A 15,771-nucleotide genomic window follows, 5' to 3' on the forward strand; every position below is an offset into this window, starting at 1 on the left:
ATAACAGTACTGATTTATCAATTTTTCCAGCCCATCTCACTAATGATTTGGTTATACCACCTAATTCATACATGAAGGTTACCATAAAGAGCAAATTACGGAATAGTACTGTTCTTGTCTTAGAAGAATTATGTAAAGTAAAGGGATTGTCAGTAGAAAACGCATTATGTCATACGAACGACGAAGGGCTAACTCAGATATTCATTATTAATCACATGAATGGGGAAGTTCAGTTGAAGAAGGGAACTTGCATAGTTAATATTGAAAAATGTTTCGCCCCTGTGAAGGAAATAAATATTGGTGGAGTAACAAGTGAGATCAAATCTATGGATAGAGAAAGAATAAAAGAGAATTTAATTCACTCAGGTGAATTTGACGAAGAAAATGATTTGTTAACCCTGCTGGAAACACACAGGGACACCGTAGCATTGCCCGGAGAACAATTAGGGTGTACTAACTTGATTAATCACATGATTAATGTGCACCCAGAAACACCACCAATTTTCGTACCAGCTTATCGCATACCACACTCCCAACGTACACTTGCAAATCAGTATGTCGATGAAATGTTAAAGCTTGGAATTATCGAGCCTTCAGTTTCTCCGTGGAACGCGCCCCTTTTCTTTGTGCCCAAGAGAAATGGAGAAATGCGTGCGGTAGTAGATTACCGTAAACTAAATAATCACACAATCCCAGACAGATTTCCCATGCCATTGCTAAGTGATGTTCTACAGAATATTGGTCCTGAGAATAATATATTCTCGACCATCGATCTCCTAAACGGATACTATCAGATTCCGGTATCTCAGGAGTCACGTAAATACACTGCCTTTTCAACAAACAGAGGCCATTATCAATATACAAGAATGCCAATGGGACTGAGGACAGCCCCCGGTACGTTCCAGCGTCTTATGAATTACGTATTGTCCGGAATTTTAGGACAAGGAATATTTGTTTATCTTGACGATATTATTATCGCAACGAAGAATATTAAGGATCATCTCAGGAAATTAGACTTACTCTTACAAAAGCTTAGTGATGCTGGATTAAAAATTAAACTTTCTAAATGCAAATTTTGCTTTAAGGAAATAAATTTCTTAGGCCACAAATTAAGTTCTGATGGTATTCACACCACTGATGACAAAATACAGGCAGTGAGAGATTTTCCTGAACCCACTACGACTGACGAAGTTAGACAATTTTTAGGTCTGGCTGGGTACTATAGGTCCTTCGTACCACAGTTCTCTCATATAGCCTTCCCTCTATTCCAACTACTCAAAAAAGATGCTGTATTCCAATGGGAAGAAGAACAAAAAAGGGCATTTAACAATCTAAAAATTAAACTAACAAATGCACCTTGTTTAGCATATCCGAATTACACGAAATCATTTCTTATTTGTACAGACGCCTCAGTTAAAGGATTAGGGGCTGTACTGATGCAGAAAGATAAAAGAGGAAAGAATCAACCAATTGCATTTGCCAGCAGACAAACAAGAGGTGCGGAGAAAAATTATAGCACTACAGACTTAGAGGCACTTGCAGTGATTTTTGCATGACAAAAGTTTCGAGATTTGGTATATGGTTACGAAATCCACTTATTCACCGACCATAAACCACTGGTGGGTATGTTTAAAGAAAAACTCCTTTCTGGGAGGAGAGCAAGATGGAAATGTACAGTTGAAAACTACAGTGTACAAATACATTATATACAAGGTAAAATGAATATAGTAGCTGACGCATTATCTAGGAACCCGAACACAATTCAGGTTGCGGCGTTAGATCTCAAAGGAAATATCCCAAACCACGAGGATATCGCAAAGGCACAAAGACTTGACCCAGTATGGTCAAAAGTAATATACAAGTTAGAAAGTGGAGATGACATACAATTACCCAAACTGCATGTCCCACTTGAACAATTCACAATGGTCAATAATACATTATACAAAATTAACTCTAAACAACCAAAACGCCAAAGAAATACTAACAAGTTGGTAGTACCTAATGACATGATACCCCAAGTATTACGAATGATACACGACAGCCCACATGCAGGACACCCTGGAAAGGATAAGACATTCAACCAAGCCCAGCTATTATATTACTGGCCTTCATTACGAAGAGATATAAACAGTCATATAGACAGATGCAAATCATGTGCGAAACACAAAGGATACCCAATCACACCTGCACCGATGGGTAATTACCCTGTACCACATCAACCATGGGACGTTGTCGCTGTTGATTTACTCAAGATGCCATTATCATACAATAATAACCTATACTTATTCGTAGCAACGGATCATTTTTCCCGTTATGTCATTTTAGCTCCAATTAAAGATAAGACAGCAGAGACAGTAGCAAAGGCAATAACAGATAATGTAATATGTCGCTTTACTACCCCAAAGGTATTAATAAGTGATAATGGAGGAGAATTTAATTCTGAGATCTTACAAGAAATATGTAAACAATACAACATTAAAAAGGTTAACGTTTTGGCCTATCACCCAGCATCGAATGGGTTGGTAGAGAGACAAAATAAAAAGGTATTAGATGTGCTACGACACATTCTCAGTGAAAATTATGCAAGCTGGGATGATTGGATTCCCAGAGTAGAGGCCTCCATTAATGGGTCTATAAATAAATCCATTGGTGACACACCACATTTCATTATATATGGCACAGATAAAAAATTACCATATGAGCTCCTAGAAGGTGACAGCATGCCTATATACAATTACGATGATTACTCTAAACTCCGTTTACGTGAATTCCAGGACATTCACAAAAGAATGCAAAAACAATTAACGATGTCCAAGGAAGAAATGACGGAGGCATTTAACAAGAAGGCAAAAGATTCACCTATCAGCTTAGGAGACATTGTTTACGGAGTCATTCATACGAGAGACAATAAATTATCCCCTAAATTTGAGGGCCCATACAGAGTAATTAACATAAAGGCAAACAAAGTTTTAATTAAGTCACTTCCAAGTGGCGAGGAAAAACAAGTTCATATTGACCATTTAAAACGAGTTTCAAGGGAATTATCACATAATTATTCAGCCTCGGATACAACCGAACAGGTGAACGTACCTCAAGAAACCAAGCAAGAACACAACAATGATTACAAAAAGAAATTAAGGTCATATACCAAACAATCGAACATAGGTGCAACTATTCCAATGAAATCTACAGTACATCATTTACGAGAATTAAATATCGATTTAAACTCCTTCTATAAATGAAATAACAGCCAACCGTAACGCACATCATCACTATCATCAACCACAGCTTTATAGGAAATTAATAGATTTTTTTTTTTTTCGGTAGGTTACGATGAAGGGACTTATGCTATGGATTCTCCTATACATAGTGTTACGGATTAGGGTTCAAACCCGTAACATTAAATAATAATGAACAACTCCCATCAAAAGGCAACAAAACTAGAATTACTACATTACTACAAGAATGGAAGTTACCAAAAATAATATACTGGAGGGTTAAAATTATCCTTCAGTGAAACCCTAAAACTATACAACAGCCAGGAAGATCTTCATCACGTCATTGAATGCAGTCAAATTAATAGCTTAGGCTTTCATAAATTCAAAGAAAATATAAAATCATAGATATTATTTACATATAAATTACATTTTATACATTTACACCCTTACTCATACAAGATAACAGATTATACTTATCAAACAGAGAGAGTTACACAAGGCACCACAAATACAAGGTAGGCAGACCCATGATGACAGGCAGGTCAGGTCAGGTCAGAGCTCGGAGATGAACTGCTCTCACAAGTGTATAACTTGCCGTCATCACCTTGGTCATTGAGCATATCATACAGTGCCAAATCTACAACTACATGAATAACAAATAAGTTAACAAAGAAATAGTTTACAGTACTTCATTATCATGTTTGAATGAAGACCAACAATAAGAAAATAATAATCCCACTATATCTATTCCTACGTCTGACAGCACTACTGGATGAACAGGCATTCGAGAGCACAGGAGGGGGGTTATTCGAAACTACTGGCGCCAAGACAGCCGGCTTTCTACTGCCTGGAGAAAAGGTGTCTGGAATTCCACACTCCTGGGCAGAAACACTGTTCATCCAGTAGTTAAACAAAATAAATGTAATACATAACACCTCCCCCATCAAGAGATTTATAAGAAACGTTATAAATCAAGTCTTTAAGTCCTAGATAACATGTCTGCAATTACATTATTCTTCCCTTTGATATGAAAAATGTTCAGTTTATATGGTTGCAATGCCAGAGTCCATCTCATGAGACGTTGGTTAGAGTTTTTCATTTTATGCAGAAATATAAGGGGTTATGATCAGTGAACACATCAATAGGAAAAGTAGAACCATTCAAGTACACACTGAACCTTTCAATAGCAAACAACATGGCATAGCATTCTTTCTCTATCGTACTGTAATGCTTTTGGTATGTTTTGAACTTAGTGGATGCATAACAAACAGGATGTAGCACATTATCATCACTAAACTGTAATAACACTGCCCCTGCTCCCACATCACTAGCGTCTATTTGCATGACGAATGGCTTATTGAATTGCGGAGATCTCAATATGGGTGCGTTGGTGAGAAGAGCTTTGATTTTAACAAAAGAGTCTTGGCACTCCTGGGTCCACACAAATTTTGTCTTGGGACTGACAAGGTCGGTTAAAGGAGCCGAGAGATCAGCAAAATTGGGCACAAACCGCCTATAGTACCCAGCCATGCCTAGGAAGCGCATCAATGCCTTTCGATCATGAGGCACAGGCAGTGATGTAATGGCCTCCACTTTTGCGGTTACTGGGCTCACTTCACCTTGCCCAACAACATGACCCAGGAATATCACCTTGGCGTGCCCAAACTCGCTCTTGGCCAAGTTTATTGTTAGCCGTGCGTCAGCCAAGTTGTAGAAAAGAGGCGCGCAGTTGAAGACGATGATCATCCCAGGATTTGCTGTATACAATCAGATCGTCCAAGTAAGATTGCACTCCGACTAGTCCCTCGGTTACCCTATGAATCAGTCGTTGGAAGGTCGCTGGGGCGTTGATCATACCAAAAGGCATGACAGTGTATTGGTATAAACCGTCAGGGGTAACAAATGCAGAGATCCGTTTGGCTCGCTCAGTCAGCCGCACCTGGTAGTATCCACGCAATAAGTCAATCTTTGTGATGAATTTTGCTTCTCCCAGTTGGTCGATCAGGTCATCTATTCGAGGGAGAGGATAACAGTCCTGACAGGTCAGTTGGTTCACCTGGCGATAGTCAGTACACATGCGAAACGATCCATCCGGCTTGTCCACCAACAGGCATGGCGAAGCCCACTCACTGTCACTCATCTCCACCAGGCCATGGTCCATCAAGAACTGTACCTCTTTCCTCAGGGCCTCCCGCTTCCATGGACTGGCACGGTAAGGATGCTGCTTTATTGGCCGAGCACCCTCGACCAACACTACGTCATGCTCAACCAGGGGGCACTGGTGAGGGACATCACCAAACAGCTGCGGAAACTCAGTTAACAGGCGTTCCAAGTCACCACTGTGGTCAGGCGGCAAATGCTGGAATTTCAGATGAGGGTTAGCCAAGAAATCAGAGTTTTGTAATTTAGGGTCCGAAACCAACGAAATATCGTCCTGTTCATCTGCATTAATAGTTTCTGATACACCCAAGTTCAGGACAGGGGTCTCATTGTCAGGCCCTCTTATAAAATATGGCTTGATCAGGTTCACATGTATCAGTCTCTCTGCCTTTCTTCTATCAGGAGTTTTAAGGACATAATTTACATCACCGATCTTCCGTTGAATCACATAAGGACCGTGAAACTTACTTTGTAAAGGTTTCTTAGGGATTGGCAGAAATGCTAACCTGGCTTAAACTCTCTTACAACAGCTTTTTTATCAAAATTGTCTTTCATTTTTACTTGAGAATCCCTTAAGTTTTTCATAGCATGATCTACAGCAGATTTTAATCTCTGTTTAAACTGTTGTACATAGGTAAGGAGAGGTTTATTAGAGGGTTCATCTAACCAAGATTCCTTCAGGACTTTCAGAGGACCTCTAACCTCATGACCATACACTAACTCAAAAGGTGTAAAACCAAGGGAATCTTGTACACTACTCCTTACAGCATACAACACGAAATGAATGCCTTCATCCCAGTCTGCATTATTCTCCTCACAATACTTAGTCAACATTGATTTCAGAGTTTGATGCAGTCTCTCTAATGCACCTTGGGACTCTGGTCTACAGGCTGTGGAATGGTACTGGCGCACTCCCAACTCATCCATAGTTTGTTTGAAGAGATTAGAAGTGAAGTTACTACCCAAGTCAGATTGGACAACACGAGGAATTCCATACTGAGTGAAGAATTTACCAAGGGCTTTCACTATGTTCTGAGAAGTTATTCTCTTCAGTGGAAAAACCTCTGGATATCTGGATGTTGAACACATAACTGTTAGCAAGTACTCATTTCCAATGAGTGTTTTAGGCAAAGGACCAACACAATCAATTATCACTTTACTGAAAGGTTCCTCAGTCACTGGAATAGGATTTAATGGTGCAGGTTTTATTGGCTGATTTGGTTTTCCAGCCATTTGGCACTCATGGCATGTCTTACAGTAGTAGGCAACAGACTGCTTCATTTTAGGCCAGAAGAAGTCTTTGGAGATTTTACTGTAAGTTTTGTTAATGCCTAAGTGTCCACCACTGAGGTCATGAGCTACTGACATGACAAAAGATCTGAACTTTCTAGGTATCACTACCTGATGGCATTCTTGCCAGGTTTCATTGGCTGGTACATTGGGAGGTCTGTATTTTCTCATTAGGATACCGTTCTTCGTATAAAAGCAAATAGGAGAGTTCACTATCTCCGAATCCTCTACAGTCTTATCAAAGAACTGTATTAACTCAGAGTCTTGTACCTGAGCGTCTTTAAGAGTGTTTGAATCAATTGGTACATTACTAAGGTGCTCTGGAGAAGTTAACACCTGAGAAGGGTCATTATCAGGAAATAGGTGGGAGAGGTCAACATCCACAGAATCAGTGCTATCTTTACTGTCACCCTGTTGAGCTGCCGTGTTCCTTGTCACTACACACGAAGGGAATAAGTGAGGATACTCTTTTTCCAGTTGCTCTGTGTTATTACATTGTGAGGGAGCCAAAGCTACAATGGGGTCAGGTACAACTTTTCCACCTGCAATATCATTCCCTAATAAAAAGTTCACTCCCTTTACAGGCAGAGACTCTTGAACTCCTACAGTGAAGTAACCACTAGCTAATTCAGTATTCAAATAAACCCTAGCCAGAGGAACAGCAATACACCCACTAACTCCCTGAATCAGAACACTCTGGGCCAAATAACAGTCCTCCAAATCAGGCATCAGACCTTTTAACATGAGGCTATGAGAGGCTCCTGTGTCTCTAAGTACTTGAATGGGATATTTAGTGGAGGTGTCAGAAGAAGAAACTGTTCCTGTAGAACGAAAGGGTTGAAACTGATCAACAGAACATCTAGGAGGATCATTACAAGCCGAAACACTGTCTCGAGTCCGTGTTGGGTTATTAGGACAGTCACTCAGAACTGACTGTTCAAAATTTTGCTTTGGAACAGAATTAGATGGTTCACTAGTAGGCAAATGAGAGAAAATGCTAGTGCTAGCCAAAACTTGTTCAGAGCGTTTTTCTTTACTTTTAAGCTTAGGACATTCCCTAATGTGATGACTGGGGTGTTTACAGTAAGCACAAATCAAAGTGGATGTGGACGAGTTTGGGATTTTACCTGGTTCAGTCTTTCTAGTTACAGTATTCCCATAAGTTAACCTAATAGATGGCTGGAAGCCACCAGAACCATTCCCACCGCTTGTTATTAGAGTTCCACCACCGCCTCGGGAACTGCCTGCAAGGTCTGTCCCCTTCTGTTTCTGCCTGACATACGAGTCACCATGAGTCAACCTATAATTTTCAGCTAAGGTGGCTGCCTTGTTTACAGTAGTAACTTCTCTCTCCTGTAGGTATAATTTCAAGGAATATGGAACTTTGCGGAGAATTTCTTCAAGCAAAATCAGCTGACAGAGTTGCTCAAAAGTTGTTACTTTACTAGCCCTCAACCAAGCACTGAAAATCCTTTCTTTTTCTTTGATAAATTCTAGATATGTTTGTTTCTCTCCCTTCTTCAGATTACGGAAATTCTGTCTATGGGTCTCGGGAACTTGATCATATGCTTCCAAGATGGTCTTTTTAGATGATCATAAGTCAACTCATCACTAGGCAAATTAGAGTAAATCATCTTAGCCTTACCTACAAAAGCTGTTTGGGCAAAGAAACTCCATTGGTCTTTTGGCCATTTAAGTTGGTTTGCCACACGCTCAAAGAGATTGAAGAAATTCTCCACATCAGTCTCATCAAATCCGGGCACAAATTTTAAAGAGTTTCCAAGATCAGAGATAGATTTATTTGCATTAGCTTCTCTGTTTTTCATACCTTCTTCATTCTTTAGTTTCAACACTTGAAGTTCATGTAAACGCTCTTGAGCTTTCATTTCCTGCTCTCGAGCTTTCATTTCCTGCTCTTGAGCTTTCATTTCCTGCTCTCGAGCTTTCATTTCCTTTTCATGCTCTCTTTGTTTCTCTCTATCCTCAAGTTCCAACTTTTTAATCATAAGTAAAGATGCACTACCTCCGTCACCATAACACAGACTATATGCTTCAAGAGGTAGCAACTCATTTTTACCATTCTATCGATCACACTCTTCTTTATCTCCGCTTTAGTCATGCTAGATTTATGAGGAACTTCATATATGGCTGCTAACGCCATCCAGTCAGTTTTCTTAATCTGAGAAACAGCCAAAGTGCTTAAACACGGTTTCTCAACAAATTCATCAATGTTAAATTCCATATTGAACTTAATTCAGGTCTAAAGGAATTAGCAAAAGAGGGAAGGTTAGAGAGAGCACAAAATCAGAAATCTCACGCCACGCAAATACCAATGTCCTGATTTGCCACGATTACGTTCGCACAATTATCGACCAATGACGTCAGTACTTAGCTGCTGTATAAAGGCAATGTATCCCGGACGGGCCCCCACTTAATGTTACGGATTAGGGTTCAAACCCGTAACATTAAATAATAATGAACAACTCCCATCAAAAGGCAACAAAACTAGAATTACTACATTACTACAAGAATGGAAGTTACCAAAAATAATATACTGGAGGGTTAAAATTATCCTTCAGTGAAACCCTAAAACTATACAACAGCCAGGAAGATCTTCATCACGTCATTGAATGCAGTCAAATTAATAGCTTAGGCTTTCATAAATTCAAAGAAAATATAAAATCATAGATATTATTTACATATAAATTACATTTTATACATTTACACCCTTACTCATACAAGATAACAGATTATACTTATCAAACAGAGAGAGTTACACAAGGCACCACAAATACAAGGTAGGCAGACCCATGATGACAGGCAGGTCAGGTCAGGTCAGAGCTCGGAGATGAACTGCTCTCACAAGTGTATAACTTGCCGTCATCACCTTGGTCATTGAGCATATCATACAGTGCCAAATCTACAACTACATGAATAACAAATAAGTTAACAAAGAAATAGTTTACAGTACTTCATTATCATGTTTGAATGAAGACCAACAATAAGAAAATAATAATCCCACTATATCTATTCCTACGTCTGACAGCACTACTGGATGAACAGGCATTCGAGAGCACAGGAAGGGGGGGGGGGGTTATTCGAAACTACTGGCGCCAAGACAGCCGGCTTTTACTGCCTGGAGAAAAGGTGTCTGGAATTCCACACTCCTGGGCAGAAACACTGTTCATCCAGTAGTTAAACAAAATAAATGTAATACATAACAATAGTAAGAGTATATGCGCACCTAGACCCCAAGCATATAGTACGACAAGGATGCCTCATAGCTCCAACGGCCACGACTACAATCGTCAAGGACGTCATGAGTACTGAAATAAGTCTAGATTACTTGTATGACTTACCTACTTATGTAGAAAGACTTGCGACGCCGATGCGAACTCTGGACTTCAAGATAGGGAATTATGTTTCACAATCACATATCACCAAGGAAGTGGATGAAATGGTGAAGTTAGCGAAATGGAAACTAGAACAGGCGAAGTCAACTATGCTCGTCATGATCCAAGATCTCCCATCTTATGGAACGGAGGTGCTGAGCGACAGGAACAACATCACACGTACTCGCCAAAAGCGCGGTTTGTTCGATCTGGGCGGCGCAATTCTTGGGAACATCTTTGGATTGGCTACAGAGGATGACCTTAAAGAAATAAACAACAAATTTAATAAGATAGCTCAGGTACTAACATACCAGGATAAATTCATCACAGGACAGAACTCGGCAATGAAGACAATTGTGAAAAATCTGAAACAAGCAGAAAACGTAGCTCTCGAGAGTATAGATAAAATAAATGACTTAGAGGGCAACGTTACTCTTTTCCAGCACTTCTCCATCATCACAGAACATATTGACACGATTCTACTACAATTAGAGAACACTAGAGATCATTTCAGGGCACTTATGCAAGGAATTTCGAATGCTGGTGATGGCAAGATCACGAATGACTTACTCTCAGTTCATGAGCTACGTCAGATAGTTAGTCAAGGCATACATAAACATAAATTGAAGCCATTGTTCCGCAGTAGGGAATTTATGCAATATTACCCATACTTAGAAGCAACACTAACACCAACATCAGTGATAGTTCATGTACCATTCATCACGGAAGACCTGTTCACAGTATACCAAATACACCCCTTCCCCTATAGAAACAACAACACTTTAGTCATCATCAACATCAACACAGACACCGAACTCATCATGGTCTCCAAGAGACGAGACACTGTCACTTTCGCAAGTGAGTCAACGATTGAGCGAAAGTGCCGCACATCCTTACATGCTGTTCATCTTTGTCCTGCGTACATTTTCACGTTTCAGCCTACTGATACGGTCCCTTGTGAAATGGCTATCATCAGCAATAACAATATTCATCATCATTGCAACTTCACTTTTGCTCCAGATAAACTTGTACACCATCAACGCATTGGACACTCGCAGTTTTTTTATTTCCCTCATAACACATCAGTTTACATAGTCTGTCCAGATATACCACCATCTCATACATCAGCCTCAGGATTATACATAGCACCAGACTACTGTGCGGTATTTACACCATCCATGTCTACTTTTTCCACCATCAATCACTACGCCATTATCAACCATACACACAAACATTTCCACCCACTGCCTGATATGAACTTAAACATGAGCACAAGTTTTAAGCTGACTTCACCTAAGTTTGAAACTATGCATCTGATCAATGAAACAATGAAGCCCTGGGAAGATTTGAGTTTGAGTATGTTCAACCCATATTATGTGTATAGCCAAGCACCTTCTGTCTTTATAATCATCTGCATTGTAGTTGCAGTATTGCTGTTGGCAATGCACAGAATGCATGCAAGAATTGCTAATTTGGAGTCATTGTTTAGTGGGGGGAGAGTTAACATCACAGTTAACCACCCTGAATGAAGTGTATATATTTTGTATATAGTATTAATTATATATATATAAAAAAAAAAAAAATAATAATAATAATAATAACACAAAGAAGAATGACCCATATATGACAGACCAGTACCATTATCTTTGAATGAAATATTAATAACTCTTACAATAATCTTAATTTTAAACTATTTTTATTCTTGCATGTATGCATTTCACTATAATATCCCAAGTACATACTGTATTACAGTTAAATAATTTACTTTAATGCATTTATTCCAATATGTATACAACTTATTTAAAATGTAGTATTACTGAATAATCACTATTTACTATGAATAATATACAATGTATACAATATTCATACAATTATGTTACTTTACAATATTATGTATTTCACTTAATTAGCTTATAAGTTCATTATAATGTGTATGTAGTATGTATTAATATATTATAACTATTAAATGTCGATGGTACGCCATTTTCGCTCGGCCGAGCAAATATAGGACTACATAATAGATAGATAGATAAATAGATAGATAGAGAGACAGATAGAAGCAGGAAGTCAAATGATGAGAAGGTGTTGTGTCTGCGAGAAGCGAGCAGCGCTAAACATGCTTACACGGAGGAAAGCTGACGACAGCGGCCAGTAAGGAGATGATGCAGTTAGCTGTCAGCAATCCTCTCGTGAGAAAGATCCGGTTGCCATGAGGAACATATGTGACACACCCCTACTACACCAGATTTTTAGAAAAGAGAGTTTAGAAGGAGACAAGCGACCCTAGAGAGAGGTCGAGACGGAGATTAGCCTTAGAACAGAAAGAGAGAGAGATAGCGAGACAGGGAGGTAGCTACCCGGGACTTATACTGTTATACCTGTTTAATATTTCCAAGACCAATAAAAATAGTCCCATACTATTCTTTACCTCTCCCGTCACTACATGACATCTGGTGGGGAAACTACTACAAGATATAAAAGCCGCTCGACCACAAGTCTAAAATATACTTCTCTACAAGTAACTACAAAGTCTGTTATGACAGAGGTAGGGGAGAAGATGAGAGAGAGAAGAGAGAGGTATATGTGAGCAGGAGAAGGGAGGTTAAGAGATTGGTGAAGGAGAGTAAGAAGAAAGTGGATGAAGAGTTTGGGAGGAATCTGAGTGTGAAATGGAGGAAGAGTAAGAAATTGTTTTGGAAGGAGGTAAAGAAAGTAAGGCAGTGTGAAAGGGGAAATGAGTGTGAAATGGAGGGAGAGTAAGAAATTGTTTTGGAAGGAGGTAAAGAAAGTAAGGCAGTGTGAAAGGGGAAATAGTAGGGGAGTGAAAGATAGGAATAATAGATTGTTGGTGGAGAAGAGAGAGAAATTGAGATGGAAGGAGCACTTTGAGGATTTGTTGAATGTAGAGAGTGAGAGCAGTGTGAGTATAAGTGGTTGGGGAATGGCTGGGAGAAGAAGAGATGAGAGGAGGGAGGAAGAGATCAGTAGGTCGGAAGTAGTGGAAGCGATGAAGAAGATTAAGCTGGGAAAGGCCCCAGGAATTGATGGAGTGTGTGGTGAAATGCTTAGGTATGGGGGTGAGATTGTTGTGGAGTGGATATGGAAGTTGTGTAGATTGGCTTGGGAAGAGGGAAGGGTTCCAGAGGACTGGAAATCAGGTCTAATTGTTCCTCTGTACAAAGGAAAAGGGGAGAGAGAAGTATGTGGTAACCATAGGGGTATTTGCCTTCTTAGTGTGACTGGTAAAATATATGGTAGAATACTCATTGATAGGGTTGAGTATATGACAGAGGAGCTAGTTGGAGAAGAACAAGGGGGATTTAGGAAGGGAAAAGGGTGTGTAGATCAGATATTTGTTCTAAGATGTTTAGTGGAGAAGTATCTAGAGAAGGGAAGGAAAGTGTATGCTGCCTTCATGGACTTGGAGAAAGCTTATGACAGAATAGATAGGCAAGGTATGTGGAAGGTATTAAGAATATATGGAGTGGAGGGGAAATTGTTGAGTGCTGTGAAGAGTATGTACGAGGGAGCTAGGGCTACGGTGCGAGTGGATGGTGAGCTGAGTGAGTTCTTTGATCTCAATGTGGGACTGAAACAGGGGTGTGTAATGTCTCCATGGCTGTTTAATATATATATGGATGGGGTTGTAAAGGAGGTACAAGGTAGGGCAGTGGATGTGGGGGTGGCCCTAACGAATGAGGGTGAGATTTGGAAGCTTCCGGTGTTGCTGTTTGCTGATGATACAGTATTGTTGAGTGAAGATGAATGGGAGTTGCAAGGTTTGGTGAATGAATTTGGGACAGTGTGTAGGAGGAGGAAGCTGAAAGTTAATGTAAACAAAAGTAAAGTTATGGTGTTTGAGAGGAATGAAGTCACAGAGTGTGCAGTGAGGTTGGATGGTGCGGATATGGAGAATGTGAGTGCAGTACTTGGGTAGTGTGATGAGTAAGGATGGAACTTTGGGGGATGAAGTACGTGAAAGGGTACAGCAGGGAAGAAAGGTTGTTGGTACACTGAAAGCAGTGATGAGAAATAGGGAGGTGAGTATAAATATTCTACACTGTATATATTCATTCATTTATTATAACATTTATTTACTACCAACGAGTGTTACCATTTATACCTACATAAAATACGTGTTTCATACATACATCTATACATTATTACATCTACAAAGTAATAAAGAAAATATACCATCACAGTTACTCAGTGAGCGACTAAAAGAACTGTATTAAACATTTATTAATTAAAGCTACCTAGTGGAAACATATAAATTAAGTTACAAGGTAAACTAGAGAAAAAAAAATGGCCAACACAAATGACGTTAGCAAGAGTGAACATCTTCAACACAATCGTGAAGACAATGATTTCCACACAGTGCTGACACACATATTACCCACGATAGGTACAAGTGAACAACACGTCAGTGTATATAGTTAATACTATATATATGTAAATATATTTTTTATATAAAATAACAAAATATGGGACTATATAATATCATTTTCAGTAATACCTGTGCAATATAAACTAAACTTTAAGAAAGTATCCCAAGGAAATTAGCCAGTAATTATGCAACCATGAACAACATGGAAAAAGCGTACACAAGCGAAGAAAAAACAAACTATAGAAAATCAATACATACAAAAAAAAAAAAAGAAAGAAAGAAAAAGTAAGAAAGAAAAACGAGAGAAATAGAGTAAGATCACATAACAAACAAATGAAAATAAGTGTAAGTGTTACTACATATGTCAAAATACCACATAAACTACAAACAAAAAAGCAAAATGTTGTCTCCACAAGCAAGTGGCATGACACATCATCACTATCATCGACCGCAGCATATGTTAGGACTGCAATTATTACAATTATGTAATGACAAACGATTGCATTATGTTACACTTGCTACAATTATGTAACTACAAACGATATGTAACAATTATGTAACTCCATATTATAATTATGTAACGACAAACGATTGCATTATGTTACACTTATTACAATTATGTAACTACAAACGATATGTAACAATTATGTAACGACAAACGATTGCATTATGTTACAGTTGCTACAATTATGTAACTACAAACGATATGTAACAATTATGTAACTCCATATTATAATTATGTAACGACAAACGATTGCATTATGTTACACTTATTACAATTATGTAACTACAAACGATATATAACAATTATGTAACGACAAACGATTGCATTATGTTACACTTTGCCAATTAACAGTTGCATTAACAAGATGTAACTTTTATGTAACTTTAACTACAATTATAAGGCCAAGATACTTATGTAACAGTTGCATTAACAAAATGTAACCACAATTATAAGGCCAACACATGTATGCATTTCACTACAATAACCCAAGTACATACTGTATTACAGTTCAATAATTTACTTTAATGCATTTATTCAAATATGTATACAACTTGTTTAAAATGTAATATTACTGAATGATCACTATTTACTATAAATATTTTATGTATACAATATTCATACAATTATGTTACTTTTACAATATTATGTATTTCACTTAATTAGCTTATAAGTTCATTATAATATGTATATAATATGTATCAATATGTTAGGACTATTAACTGTCGATGGTACGCCATTTTCGCGTGACCGAGCAGATATCAGGACTCCATATTATAATTACAAATCATAATAGATAGATAGATAGATAGATACAGAGAC

Source organism: Coenobita brevimanus, chromosome 39 (assembly GCF_032717465.1).
Source record: "Coenobita brevimanus isolate Jiangsu-jjx chromosome 39, ASM3271746v2, whole genome shotgun sequence".
Lineage (NCBI taxonomy): Eukaryota > Metazoa > Arthropoda > Malacostraca > Decapoda > Coenobitidae > Coenobita > Coenobita brevimanus.